Here is a 14,691-nt window from a genome sequence, read left to right as displayed (position 1 = left end):
ATGAAATATTATTACTATGAACTCTCAAGATAAAGATAAATAGCACTTAGAATTTAATTCGGTGGTGTATATATCTTCAAAAATGTGTTTTTTGTTTAACCTCATTACATATAATGTTTACAGTGTCTTTCACTTTTCATTGAAATGTGGTCACAATGAATGGGAAGAATGTGGTTTGAGCATATAAACTAGTCCATAGAAAAGTGAGTGAAAGTTCCTCTTAAAAGATTAGTGTAAAATTATCTAAATAACCAGAACTTTGTAACAGAAGGTTCAGTCCCTGCAGCCCAAGTAATAAAAGAGAGTTCTGAGTCATCACTTGAAGTGCTCTGTTTGGGTGTTGCCACCGTGGGTCAATCATTGGTTTGTGGACAACTATTTTAAAACCTTGTGTTTGACATTTTGGAAAGCACCGTCTTTATTTTTTTAATTTTATTTTTAAATGAAATGGTGCATGATTTATTTGCTTCCAGAAAATTATGATCCTGACCTTAATCTCCTCACTGAAAGCTTATTTTGTCTGTCAGAAATTCACCTTTTCCAAACCATTAAAAAATATTGATGACAGGGAACCGATGGCTATACTCTACACTGTTATTGCTTAAATTTGTAGCTGCAGATTTGATATATTTAATAAAGTGATGATAATAGAAGATTATAAGAGATGCAGAGCTTGGGCCTCAGTTATGTTCAAACGTTACAGCACGCAGTGGAGACTTGGATCCAGACAGTGTATCATTGTAACACTGATACATCACATTTTAACAAGTACATGCTGCCAAAGCAAATTATTCTATTCCAGCATATTTTTTATAGTCAAATTCTTGGTCAAGTGTTCATTATAGTGGACAAGGTTCAGATTTCACAGTGAAAACATGCACTGGTGAGAAACCAAATAAATTGCTTCATACCTGGAACACTATCATTTCCCCACAGACTGACTAATGACATACCGAGAGAATTTGCTTGTTATGACCTCATTAGCTTTGCAAAATAATAAGTTTTTGCTAAGGCATTTTGTTTACCCAAGATTCTAACTTATACCTGTGAGAAGAGATAAAATCACCCCCCATCCCCCTCAAAAAAGCATGAAATAAGCAAAATAAATAAATAACTAGCACATGATTAATGTTGGATAATGGTACCATTACTTGGTGTTGGTAAACAGGATGAGCCTCATTAACAGGCTGCCATCAAATATGTTTATCATATCTAGCAGAACAGGACTTTTTTTTAAGACAAGAGGACACTATTTTCAGTGCCACGAAAACATTTACACGAAACCATTAACATCACACTTGGATCCATTAAACCGTTCAAACAGAATGAGGAAAGAATGACAGCAACAAATGCACAGTGAAAAAGAAACTGTTTTAGATGTGAAAACTGAACAGGAATAAATAAAAAGAAACCCTGAACCATGGCTTTCAGGTGGAAAGTTTATTGCTCGCAAACTTTTAATTTTATTTAACTAATTACTCAATGTTTTTGTTTTGTTTTTTTGTTAAATTGAATTCTAAATGGAAAAAAGTAGTTCCAATTAATCCACACACTTATCACTTCTCTTCCTGAGATGAACGCTTATTACCACACAATTTCTATTTGTGGCGAAGCTGCGCGCTGTCTTTCTTATTTTGCTGTAGCCATTGTTTAGAGTTCAGCCTGTGCTGAGGTGACAGTCTGTAGAATTGTCCAGAGAAAATGTGCTGTGCCAAGACTTGGACCTCAAACACAAGCAGTGCGAGATTTCCTTTCTTCTCCAGTGCCCCAAGTACAAATTCACTCTGAGTCAGTTTAATGTCTCAGAGGTAGAAGTTTATTTATAGTTCAGGAACAATGACATCAAAAGAGAAAAGGGGGAAGTTAAGAGTACTACTCATCCTTAACCCTGGAAGGATATTTGAAATCCAGGTTTAAGAGTCTCATCTGGCTTACTGTATTGCTGGACCACTGCTGTCACTGCAGGTCACATTCAGAATGCCAAAAGCTCTCAACTCTGCTTAAGGAGGCACGGTTGTAGATGTGGGGGGGAAGCCACTAGTGTCCTCATCAACACACAAATACTCCCTGCAACTGCAGCCATGGGCATGAAGCCACAATTAATAGGAAGTGCACGTCCTCTGATCTCCTCTGAGCATTACATCTCTCACTCGTGCCTTCCTACTGCCTCTCCAAGTTGGTGCTTTATGGCCAAACATTGGCATAGCACTCTGCTTAGAGCTGTGTGCACTCAGTGTGACTGACTCTTTTTCTCCTTGTTAGAGGTAAAAAGCATGTCATGCTTCTGACTGTCCCCACATGCACTTTCAAAATTGACAGTTTTCCTCCTTCCACAATCAAAGTTCAGTAAAGATGATGAAGCGGGCAGCTGACAGGTTTTTGTTGCTATGCAGTGTAAATGTCACTGACTGGCCAGGTCATGTAAATATACATATATATATATATATATTTTAAGTGTTGAAAACTGGAAAGAAGCATCTCCACAAACTGAAGCATTACTTCTGTAAAAGAAGCCATGATAAATGCACAGAGATCGCTAAAACAATGAAAAAAACTCAATTTCAAAGTGAATTTATAGTGAAAGTAAAGTGAATTTACTTTATTATTTTTATTAATTTCATGTCAAAAATATTTTTTAATGGTGGCATTTTAAATTAAACATGGACAAAAGTTCAAATAATACTCTATTAGTTTAATTTCAATTATTTTCTGTACTCTCTGTCTATCCCAAATATGGTCATTTTAGGCATACAGCCCTTCCCACCAGCTCTTTAAAACTTCTGTTTGTAGCAGGCACCCAATCAGAAGAAAGCTCATTTACAGGCAGGGTTTCCTTAAAGAAATCAAAGCTAAAGCTTGTTTTACATAATGAATGAACAGTGAGCGGATACACAAAAGCACAGGATAAAATTCAGAATTCAAAAGAATTACTGTGAATCACACAAAGCTGCTGCAGCAGACTACAAGGATAAAAATATGGAGCTGAAGATGAACGTTTTAAGCAGAATAATTTACGTTTTTCATCTCAGTTTCCACATCCATAACATTAAGACTACCATATACTATAATGTGCATATGCAAATTTTAAAGATTGCAAAAATAAATATTCAGATCATTTGAATACCCCTCGTATGTTTCATAACATCATATTACTCTCATTTTTATGACATCTTCTAATTAAACTTTGGAGATGGTGTTCTCAACTTGTGATTAACATCAGTGCATGATAATTATAGAGCAGATCCTTAATATGAGAAAACGTATGCAGTACATGTATTCACTTTGAACTGACTGGCTGCAAAAATAAGTATGAAGGAGCAGCAGAGGTCTAAATATATGTTATTTCTTTTCTACACCAAAGTGTTGAGGATATTATTTTATGATGCGCTGTGTGTTTGATTGACAAGAAACTAAGAAGGCCTAAAAAAAATATGTAAGGAAAATGCACAAGTAATCACAGCACTGGCCTAGTATCAGTCTCCCAGCTATCACCACTGAGGCACTGTGGTCAAAATCTGACAAGTCTGTACCTGCTGACTCCTCCGTGGCAGATAAAAAGAAGATAGACTTGAAGCTTGCTTCAGTTCTTGAAGCCCTATATTTTTGGGGCTGACAAATTTTAAAACTGCACTGTAAGAAAAGATACACCACATCTACTTGATAAAATTAAGCCAACAGGCAATAAATTAATTAAACACAGCTATGTTTGGTTTTTCATTGATATAAATTAACATGAGTAGAAATTATCCATACAGGATATGAAATGCAAAATCAAGATGTGAACATAATTCTCACATACCCGTGCTTGGACACGATGGCAATGCTACGCACAGACACCAAAAACCCTACAGTTAAGCACAAGGCAAGCTGCTGCTGGTCTGCTTTCACTGCTCTGAGGTCAGTTCTGAATCTGCACTTTGTGTGGAACCACAGCTAGCATTAGCAAGTAAACGAGCTTCCGTGATTTAGCATCGTAAGAGTTGAGCTTCTTCTTGCTAACCACCTTGGCCAACTTGTGTGATGCTGAGAAGATGAAGCATAAAAAATTGTTAATGACAAGGAAATCTTTTAAGATGATGGAGACGGGACAGCAGCTCTGACCATGTGCAGTGTGATAATACAGCCAGATGCAGGCTCAGCATCGGATTAGTATTTATGAGAATTTCTAAATGTAATAAGTCTAACCAGCTGTTTACCAACACTCCACCTAACATTTTTCATTCATATTTTTAATCCCTCTTGTAGATATTGACAGTTAGCCATGTCTACTTAAGCCTTTGACCTCAGTTGTTTTTTGTTTTGTTTTGTTTTTCATTATTAATACATTTAAATATACTTTAAAAAAAAAAAAAAAAAAAACATGGAAAGGGATGGGAATGGCCCATACTCCATTCTGTCTGGGAGTACAGAAAAAATAAAGTATTTTGGGAGGATGTGCAGGTTGTGGTTGAAATGTTTGGTCCCTACAGACCCTAAAACTTTTCCTTCTTGGTTTGAATGTGTACGGAGACCATTTCTGAAAAGGATATGGACTTATCTAAAGAGAATGTGGACAACTTACTGTTAAAAAAAGCCAGTCCACAAACACTGCATGTCAGTGATGCAACAGTTTTTTGTTGTTGTTTGTGTTGGTTTTTTGTTTGTCTGTTTTGTATGTTATGATTAGTAATTTTCTTCTTTTTGATGAATGAAAAACTCAATGAAGACATTTTTTTAAAAATAAAACCTTTCATTCTATATTGAGCAGATATTGATCTGGTTAGTTAAGTAGCAGAGAGGGTTGTTAATTTCAGCTGCTTTGGTGTTAATGGAACTAATAACAGATGCACTAGATGGGCAACAATGAGAAACCTGCAAAACAGGAATAGTTTTGTAAATAGAGGCCACTGACACTGTTTCCCTCCTCATCATTTCTGTCTGTTTTTTTCACTTATTTTGCTTTCAGTTAGGGTCCGTGTTGCAGCAATGCCTACCCTACGGAGGTTGCACAGGTGTTCCAACTCGTCAAGGACAGCAGATCAATACGTGCCATTACCATAAGATTCTCAAGAGAATGGACGAGATTCCAGGAGACAGGCAGTTACCCTAAGAGAGCTGGACAGGGAAGTAGAAGCCCCTTAACCCGTCAGCAGGACTGCTATCTGTTCCTTTGTGTACTGAGAAACAGGGTGAGCATTGCCAGAACCCTACATAACAATCTCCAGCAGGCCACTTGTTTGAATCTCTCTGAACATACAAACAGTAACAGATTTCACGAGGATGGCCTGAGGGCTTGACATCTAGTGGGCTCTATGTCCACTCCCCGGCACCGTGGCGCCTGAATGGCATCTGACATAGAATACCAAGTCCACCACTGGCACCCTGTGTTTTTCACAGATGAGAGCAGGTTCCCCCTGAGCACATGTGACAAACATGAAAAGGTCTGGAGAAGCTGAATGTTATGCTGCCTGTAACATCACATAGCCTCATCAGTCTGGTGGTGGGACTTTATCCAGACCTGGGAGGCAGCCCTCCCAGGTCTGGGAGGCAGCCCTCCCATTCGTTGTCTCATTAGGAGCATGCCCTGATGTTGTCAGGCATGCACGCATATAAAAGACAATTCAGACTTTTGTAAAAAGGACTAGCCCTCTCTCATCATTTTTTTCACTACGATTTTTGGGGAGTTTTATCATTCTCGGTAGATTGATCATTTTCATTTCCATCAAATGATGTGGCATCCTGTTGTTAATACCACATTACCCAGTCTATATCAGTATAGATATCCAAAATGTTTTTTTGTTTTGTTTTTTTCCAGTTGCAAACTGAAGCATTTTCAAAGTGTCTGTTTATTTTTTCGAGGAGTATATATATTTCACTTCAGTGAGTCAGCATGCCAAACATCTGATTCAATTAATTGTTATTTATATAGCACCAAATCACAACAGCAGTCGCCTTAAGGCACTTTGCCTTTTAAGGTAGAGACCCTACAATAATACAGGGAAAACCCAAACAATCAAAATCCCCTTTGAGCAAGCGCTTGGAGATGATCTCTACTTGCCTGTGGCAGTCATGACATAAGGGTCAGGGTTGGATTTGGGGCTACGGACTTGTATCAGCATACCAGTTGTGCCTTGAAGATACAGAAACTTGGTCTTCAAAGACTACTCACAAAATAATAATCCCTTATTCATTTCTCTAAATTGTTTTTGTTATATTTATTTGCATGGACAATTTTACATTTTAGTTTTTACTTAAAAAGATCCTGTGTTTGTTCAAGGAAGAGGATTTATCCTTTAAGGAAAAAAGCAGTGATTCTCTATTGTTTTGTTAAGCGAAGAGGATCCTCTCGAGGGAAATCTGAGTACGTGATTTGTTTGTTGAATAAAGAGGGATTGGGCCGGGTCATTTTTCATTTCACCAGTTGAATTGAATTGGATTGAATTGAATTCAATTGAATTGTCATGTATCGAAATGAAACACAGGCGTTTTTCTATATCTTTTTCTTCATTGCTTTTGGTGCTTATTTATCAAATTTTTCTGAGAAAGACGTTTTTATTTCGATGGGCTTGTGTTTATAATACACATGTTTATAATAATTGTGTGGACATCTGTTTTGAAATGTGCTTCAAAATGTGAGTGCTTTTGAGTTAACGGAGTTCAAGGAGCCACGAGATCCCAATTCATAAATCCAGGTGGGGAATTAATCCAAAACATCTCTCTGAGTGGCGTCTGAAAATAAAAGGACAAAAGAAAGGTAATTTATGGAAAGGACAGATTGTGGCTCTCTTCCTGAATTCAGTGTCCCATAATAGACAGGATATCCTTTATCTCCCAAGATGTGTCTATTAAGCAGCAACCTTACAGAGTCCATGCAAAACTATAGACATCACTGACAAAATGTTTGGAATGGATATTATCAAACCTTTATCCTCTGCATGGTTCTCTCTGTTGGTCCTTATTCCCAGGATAAACAGAAAATGTTTGTCAATTACACAAAATTTTACACTATAGGTTGCACAGATGTTTATCCATTACCTACTGTTTAAAAAATTTTGGACTCCCTTCTCCAACACTGACAGTGGTTGTTGGCAATGTTAGACAGACATGTACAGCACTGGGGCCAAGAGGAGAGTTTTCCCTGTCCTTTTGGCCTTTTCCAACTCAAAGCTATGCCTTTTGGTATTAACAATGTTCCATCTACTTTGCAGAAGGTGATGGATGTGACCATAGGTGATCTCAGAGGCTGGATCTGTATCTTCTGCTTGGCTGATAATACCGATACTATATATTTTTTCCCTCCAGGCTATACTGGACATAAATGAGGTATGCCAAACTCACTTTCAAACTCAAACTCTTCCAAATGTCATTCCAGGACCTCTAGTGACACTGTTGATGGGGGGAAAAATGTGTACAAATTTGTCAAAAAAGTCTGTAAAAATACAAATCAGGAAGTTTTAAGCTGGTGGGAAAATGGATCAATCGTTTTAGGCAGATGCTTGAAACATCTGTCCTAAATATATTTGTCCACCTCTTTAGAGATTTTGGGATATCTGGAAGATCTGCTTTTTTTGTTTTGTTTTTATTTTTCCCTATCCATTAAATTCCAGGGGGAATTGTATTCATGTATTCATGGATTACTACTCTCATTGGGTTGAATTGTACACATTGCAGAAAACCACAGCTGGGGTCCAACACAGATACAAATTTTGGTTCCAGATGCACTGCAGTTATTTTCTGAAATTCTGCAGTGATCTAAAATAATATAAAGGCAACAAAACAGGTAAATGGTATCACGTGAGTTGTTAGATATTTGATAGGAAAGAGATTTAAGACACGAATGTTCAATAATTTTTGATACTGTTGAAATACTTGGTCTGAAAGGAGCCTGCTCTCCCAGCAAAACGTCCCAACCCAAAGAGGACATTTCACTTTATGGAAGCATGTCTAACCTTAATATGAATCCCAATATGGATCACTCATTTAGATGATTTCATCACAACATACTAAGAACATATCAAAAACAATTGGGGAACATAGGAAATTTGACAGGAGTAATGCTAATCCAAAAAAAAGATTTTTTTCAAACTTTAAAATGCTCTGCTCACACAGTGTAACATCATAAATATTCATGTATGTTCCCATCTTAAGGATGTTTGTGCTGTGCATGTAAATTGTGCAGATAAATGAAGTTAACCAATGCGCACAAAAACTTTTTAGCCAACTAGCTGAAATCAGTAAATTTCCAACAAACTTAAAAACTAAATTATTAATAAGAACATAAGGAAAAGCTTCTACAGTTGATAAAACACAGGTTTCCTTACCTTAGCTTAATGTGCTTTTTAATCAAAAACTACATTATTGTATTAGGTTGGATTGACTCACATGACCTTAAAGGTCATAAAAAAATAAAGAATAACGAAAATGCTTGTGTTTTATAAAAAGGACATATATTTATTGATTTGTTTTTAACTTAATACATCATTTAAAATCTATATGAATGTAGAATGGGTCCTGTGGGGGGTGCTCCTGGTGAGTGATGGGCTCCACCAGGGCTGCACTTTCTCAGTGATTGTGTTCAATATTTTTAAGGATAGAATTTCTAGGCGTAGCCAAGTGGCGGACGGCTTTCACTTCGGTGGTCTCAGGATCCCATCTCTACTTTTTGCAGATGATGTGATCCTGTTGGCTTCATCAGGTGATGGCCTCCAGCTCGCCTTGGAACGGTTCGCAGCCGAGTGTGAAGCGGTGGGAATGAGAATCAGCACCTCCAAATCTGAGGCCATGGTCCTCAGTCGGAAAAGGGTGGAGTGCCCACTCCGGGAACAAGAACCTGCCCCAAGTGGAGAAGTATCTCGGGGTCTTGCTCACGAGTGATGGGAGAAGGGAGCGGGAGATCGACAGACGGACTGGTGCAGCGGCTGCAGTGATGCGGACGCTGTACAGGTCTGTTGTGGTGAAGAGAGAGCTGAGTGTAAAAGCGAAGCTCTCAATTTATCGGTCGATCTACGCCCCTATCCTCACCTATGGCCACGAGCTGTGGGTAGTGACCGGAAGAACGAGATCGCGAATACAAGCGGCGGAAATGGGTTTCCTCCAAAGGGTGGCTGCCCTCTCCCTTAGAGATAGGGTGAGAAGTTCGGCCATTCGGGAGGGGCTCAGAGTAGAGCCGATGCTCCTCCACATCGAAAGGAGCCAGTTGAGGTGGTTCGGGCATCTGACAAGGATGCCCCCTGGGCGCCTCCTGGGCAAGGTTTTCCGGGCATGTCCCACCGGGAGGAGGCCCCGGGGCAGACCCAGGACACGCTGAAGAGATTATATCTCTCGGTTGGCCTGGGAACACCTTGGTGTTCCCCCGGATAAGCTGGAGGAGGTAGCTGGGGAGAGGGAGGTCTGGGCTTCTCTGCTTGGGCTGCTGCCCCCGGATAAGCCGAAGAAAATGGATGGATGGATGAATGTAGAATCTTTTTACACTTTGAATTAACAGATCTGTCTAAAATGCCATGCTAATTCATGCTAAAGTATTTATTTGGACGATTTTCTGATTCTAGATGTTAAGCAAATTGTTTCTTTCTTTCTTTCTTTCTTTCTTTCTTTATTTTATTTTTTGGGACTGTAAATAAGCATGGAAATTGGCATAAACTTGACCTCATTTTCTAACCCTAACCCAAGTATTTTGCAGGCCAAGAGAGCTTTATTTTAAAAGGCAGTGCGCTTTACAAGGACAAGAGTGAGTTTATGTTACATTACAGCAAATGCTTATTTTTCATGGCACTTAAACTGATTTTTATTTGAGCAACCATTTGAACAGGCTTAATCCTGAGCAAAATTACTATTCTTAAGACTGAACTCCAAAGGATACTCATAAGATCCAGATTAAATAACAAATTAATTTGAAACCGCAAAGTGGTGTAATTAACTCGAACAAATCAACTAACAGAAAATACTAATCACCGAAAATGTGCATTTTATTTTTTTAAGTCCATCAATATTTATGTCTGCTGCTACATACTCTTTTATTCCAATAAATAATTATAATAAATAAATATAAAATCATAATAAATAATTATATCACAGTCAGCGAAGAAATGTATCGTTGATGTATGAACATCACACTAATAAAATTAATGAACTGATAGTGACAAATAACATCTCCACATGAATATGATAAACATGAAATCTATAACAAGTTGTTTAATATAAAAAGTAAACAAATAAATAAGATGAGGAATCAAAGAGGAATCTAATTTCTTTTTATTAAGAGTAGAAAGCAGCTTCACACAAATCCATATCTTAAAAAATTCAGATGCATAAGATTTAAAACTCCATTTCTGTGCATACATATATGTTATGATCAAAGAGGAATCAATTAAAAATTGATTTATTTTACTGAGAGCGAGCTGTGGAGCTGAACTCTTGGACTGTATTAGAAACTATTTTGAATTTACAATGATCACATTACTTTTTTTGAGGAGAGGGAGATGCAATCAAGTTAGTTTTTAGCTAGCTTTTAGTTAAGGAGAAATTTTACCATGAAAGTAGCTTTTTTTCCTATAGTGAAATTATTATTTTTTCTTTTTAGATGAAAAGGTGTCACGGCGGGGTGCGCCGGTGTAAAGATGAGGTAGACCAGCGCCGTAGCTCCGCAAACGCACATAACGCACACTGCGTAGGGCACCAAATGGCCGGTAGGGCACCAAAAAATCAGGGTCGTAAAAAAAAAAAAAGTAAACCATATTAATACTATAAATATCATATGCATTAATATGGTTAAACAATACAAAAGCAACATAAAACAATTTTCCCGAGAAAAGGGGTGAATCTGCTTTGTGCCCTGTCTCCAGTCTCCTCCTGGTGCCCCCCCCCCACTCCCAGTGGTCTGTTCTATAATGCCTCAATTCGGTATTGGTAAACACCTGTTTGAACATGGCCTCGAAACGGCAACAGGAGTCGGGAGCGGAGAAAAGAAAGAAGAAGAGGAAGCGTGATGAAACTCAGGCGTCGCTTGCCGGTAAGGCAATGTTTAAATAATAACAATAAAAAAAAGTTCATTATTGTAGCCCTTGCTTGCACGCTCATGTCCGTCAACTCTGTGATAGCTCCTGTTAGCAGTGTTCATACTGTGTTAACAAATGTTGCAAATGATTGATGTTGGGTAGTTTGTTTACGTTGTGGATATGAATATAGAATGGACTACTAAAAGCAACTCATCATGGTCACTCAATTGACGGTTTTCAGATAACGTTAGCAATCGTGAGACTAGCATTTCCCTCCTCAGGTTGCTAGCTGGCTAACGTCATGCATGCTACTGATTAACCTTAACTTTGGGATAGGTCAGTGATGCAGTCAAGTATTATTATCAGATTAGACAAGATTACTTTGTATGTTGCTGCATTTCAGGATATCTATAAAGACGCATATCTTATTTATGCGGCATAAATAAGATATAGGTTTCATATTACAGTGTAATATGAAACCTATATCTTCCAGTAATATAGATTTCCTACTTGCGCATTTATATCAAATTATGTACAGCATGTTTATATTGCCATTTGCCATTATGAAAATCTATACATGTAAAATATAGTTAGTAATTTTTAAATGTACCAGTGACTTACTTAATTTATTAGTCTTATAATGCAATTTTTCGTAGGCCTACTGTAGATTCAAAATTGTATTTCTGTAAAATCCCTGAATATTTTCTCTTGTATGCAGGGTCAATGCTTAAATATGTTCAAGGAGGATCTCAAGGACAGGATGAACCATCCAGTAGTAGTGCCATCCCTGGACATCAACCACCAGCCATTGTAGACCCTGCAACAATCCCTAGCCAAGAAGAACAAGAACCATCAACCACCAGTTCAGGTACAGTTCTATACACAAGTACCACTGAGAGTCCTGTCACTGAGAGACTATCAGAAAGTGACACTGTGGAGACATGTGTGCCCCCTTCAACCGATCCTGCTCTTTGGCCAGCTCACATTGTAGATGCTGATCGTGTTGAAATTGTGCGGAGAGGTCCTTTTAATGTCAGCTCTGATTTTAATTTTCCAAAGGGGCCTGAGTATTTATTTGTAACAGTATTTTTAACCTCCTTTAACCTTATTTATTTGTTTAACTGTCATGTTTGTTGTTATTTAATTAAACAAATTCCACTGAGAAATTCAAAAGTATTAATGTTTTTTTTTTTTTTTTTAAGTGGCGGGGGGGGGGCACCATAAAGCATTTGTGCTTAGGGCACCCAAATGGCTAGCAACGGCCCTGAGGTAGACCCAAAAGCAGACACGGTGGAGACAGAACTAAGTTTCCAAAAATAAAGCGAGTCTTTATTGTGGCTGATGGCATGAGAACAACACAACTAAAAGACTATGACGCTCTGTGAAAGAACTATGAAAACAGAGTAACTAGGAATGCTATGAAACACTGTGAAACAATGAGGGAAAACCATGAAATCTGTGGCGAGGATAACAGATGACGTGACAATGAACAGTAAGAGACAAAGGACTTAAATACACACACGAGGTGATCCGGGGAAGTGGCGACACATGAGGAAACAGCTGTCTAGGATGAACATAATGATGCACAGGAAATGTAAACTAAAACACAATGACGTGGAAACTGGACTTTCAAAATAAACAGGGAAACATGACGAGACACAGGCATGACAGCATTAACCAGAAACATGACACATAAGACACAATAAACAACAATGGGAACTTTAACACATGGGAAGACGACCCAAAGGAGACCTACTAAACAATGAATAGCAACTACAACTAAGGAACCTAGGACCTAATGCCAAAAGGAATAACTATAAACAATGAATATCAAAATACAAGAAAACACAAGGCGCTGGGTGATACGACCCAGGACTGTGACAAAAGGTAAGGAACCCATTAAACTCAGTGGCAATGCCAAGAAATCCCAAAATGTTCCTTGAGGCTCTTCTGTTTCTTAGACTGTATGTTAAATTCATTTTTTTATTTTAGTCATCACATACACAATCATACACAGTACAACATGCAGTGAAATGCTTGTGTCCGAGCAGACAGGCTGCAGACCATCTCAAGGCTTGGTTTAGCATGGGAGGGTCTAGCCAGGACCCGTACTGGATACCACCCCCAGGCGGGAATCTAGCTTTCAACTCCCGCTCAAAAGGTGTGTAGTCTTACCACTACGCTATCCAGCTGTAGTTGGATAGCGGGTTTGTTTAGGTCAAACAATATTATAGCTATGACAAGTTTGTCTTTTTATCAATTCATTTATAAATTATCATTTTGATACAATTAGACAAGATCATTCCTGGTCTTTACCCATCATTTAGTATTTCATTAACAAAATCAAAAACAAAGCCAAACAGGACCTTTTTAAAACCAGTTTGCAAAGGTTGCCCTCTGACTTAAATGCCTCATTCCTCATCCTTGTAACTGTAACATAAATGTCTGGGTGAACATAATGGTTATTGATGGCTCTGATGGCAGTCATTACACATGCTGTGGGCAGCATATGCTCTTCCAGTGCTCTTGAAAGTCCTGCGGGGTTTAAAGAAGGGCGCTCATCTAGACCTGAGTGTTTACACCAAACCAATTAAAGTATGTGCCACTACTTTTAAGGCAATCGCGTGTGCATCCATAGTCGATAAATCTGTTGCCATTTCTGCTCATTATTGTGGTGTTAAATTCACTTAAGGAAACAGAGCATGAAGAGGTCTCAAAATATCAATAATATTACCCTTCCTGAGAAAGTGTGCAGCTACCATACATAGTTTACAGTAGAATTAAGCAATAGTATACTAACAGCACAGCTCAGTAATGTATGAACGTGAAATTTAGTTGAAACATTTCACCTTTGTTTCATGACATGCATCACTATAACACTTCGTGGAGGTGTAATATCACTGCTTCTCTGTAACATCTCTATGACAAACATCTCACTGTTAAAGGTTACTTATTGATTCACCCCGAGTTATAAATGCCATGTCTGTAAAGTGTACTTGCGCTCCACAGAAACACCAAAGTGAAACAAAGAGTCAAGCATGACGTCAAAGCAGTAGCTCTCTAAATAAAATAACAGTCTGGAAATTTGTTCCAATGTTAAAAAATAAAAAAAAAACCCCAACAACAATAAGTTTTGAAGGTTGTCATATATTAGTGCATGACATGTCTGTGACTGCTTTCATGGTTGCTGATTTTCCAACACTTGTTCCATTGGGGGGGGAAAGACAGCAATTTCAAGCTACATTTATCGCCTTAAACTGAAAAAGAAAAGCTGTGATGTTGCAATGAGTGATGACTGTTTAAGCTAGGATTTGCTAATGTGCCACAAGCCTGTGTTTCACTCATCTTTCAGAGTAATATCTGAAATTCTGAATTAGATGTCAGAGGTGAGCAGTCGACTGTAGACTAATGGACATAGCTGGAGTGAAGATTCAGAGGGGTATTTTAATCTGACGTCCAGTGGGGGAGAGAAAAAAGCCAAGCTCAGTCTAAAGTTTGCAGATAATGTGCTTCCCCATTACAGAGTGAGCCACATGCAGTTCTTGTTTTAGTATACATTTATTCATAGGCCTCTTCACAGAAACATAGGCTTTATGAAAAAAACATTTTGGAGGGATTTTAATTCTCTTTTTCTCTCAACCTTAGAACAGGGATTTTCTTTGTTTTTACTTTCAGTTTCCATCGTAGCACGCAATGCAAACATACAAAGTCATAAGTG

The 14,691-nt window shown here is 38.2% G+C and overlaps 1 long non-coding RNA gene across 1 annotated transcript; it reads left to right on the top strand.

Moving 5' to 3' along the window:
* The first annotated feature begins 10,612 nt into the window (after window positions 1–10,612).
* Window positions 10,613–11,844, top strand: LOC112842061 (uncharacterized). The gene is made up of 2 exons (XR_003213654.1): window positions 10,613–10,987; window positions 11,692–11,844. It is a non-coding gene; the product is annotated as an uncharacterized LOC112842061 (long non-coding RNA).
* Window positions 11,845–14,691: the final 2,847 nt, after the last annotated feature.

This window comes from Oreochromis niloticus, linkage group LG14, assembly GCF_001858045.2.
Source record: "Oreochromis niloticus isolate F11D_XX linkage group LG14, O_niloticus_UMD_NMBU, whole genome shotgun sequence".
Classification (NCBI taxonomy): domain Eukaryota; kingdom Metazoa; phylum Chordata; class Actinopteri; order Cichliformes; family Cichlidae; genus Oreochromis; species Oreochromis niloticus.
The sequence above is the reverse complement of the archived record's forward strand: the minus strand, read 5'-3'. Positions and strand labels throughout refer to the sequence as shown.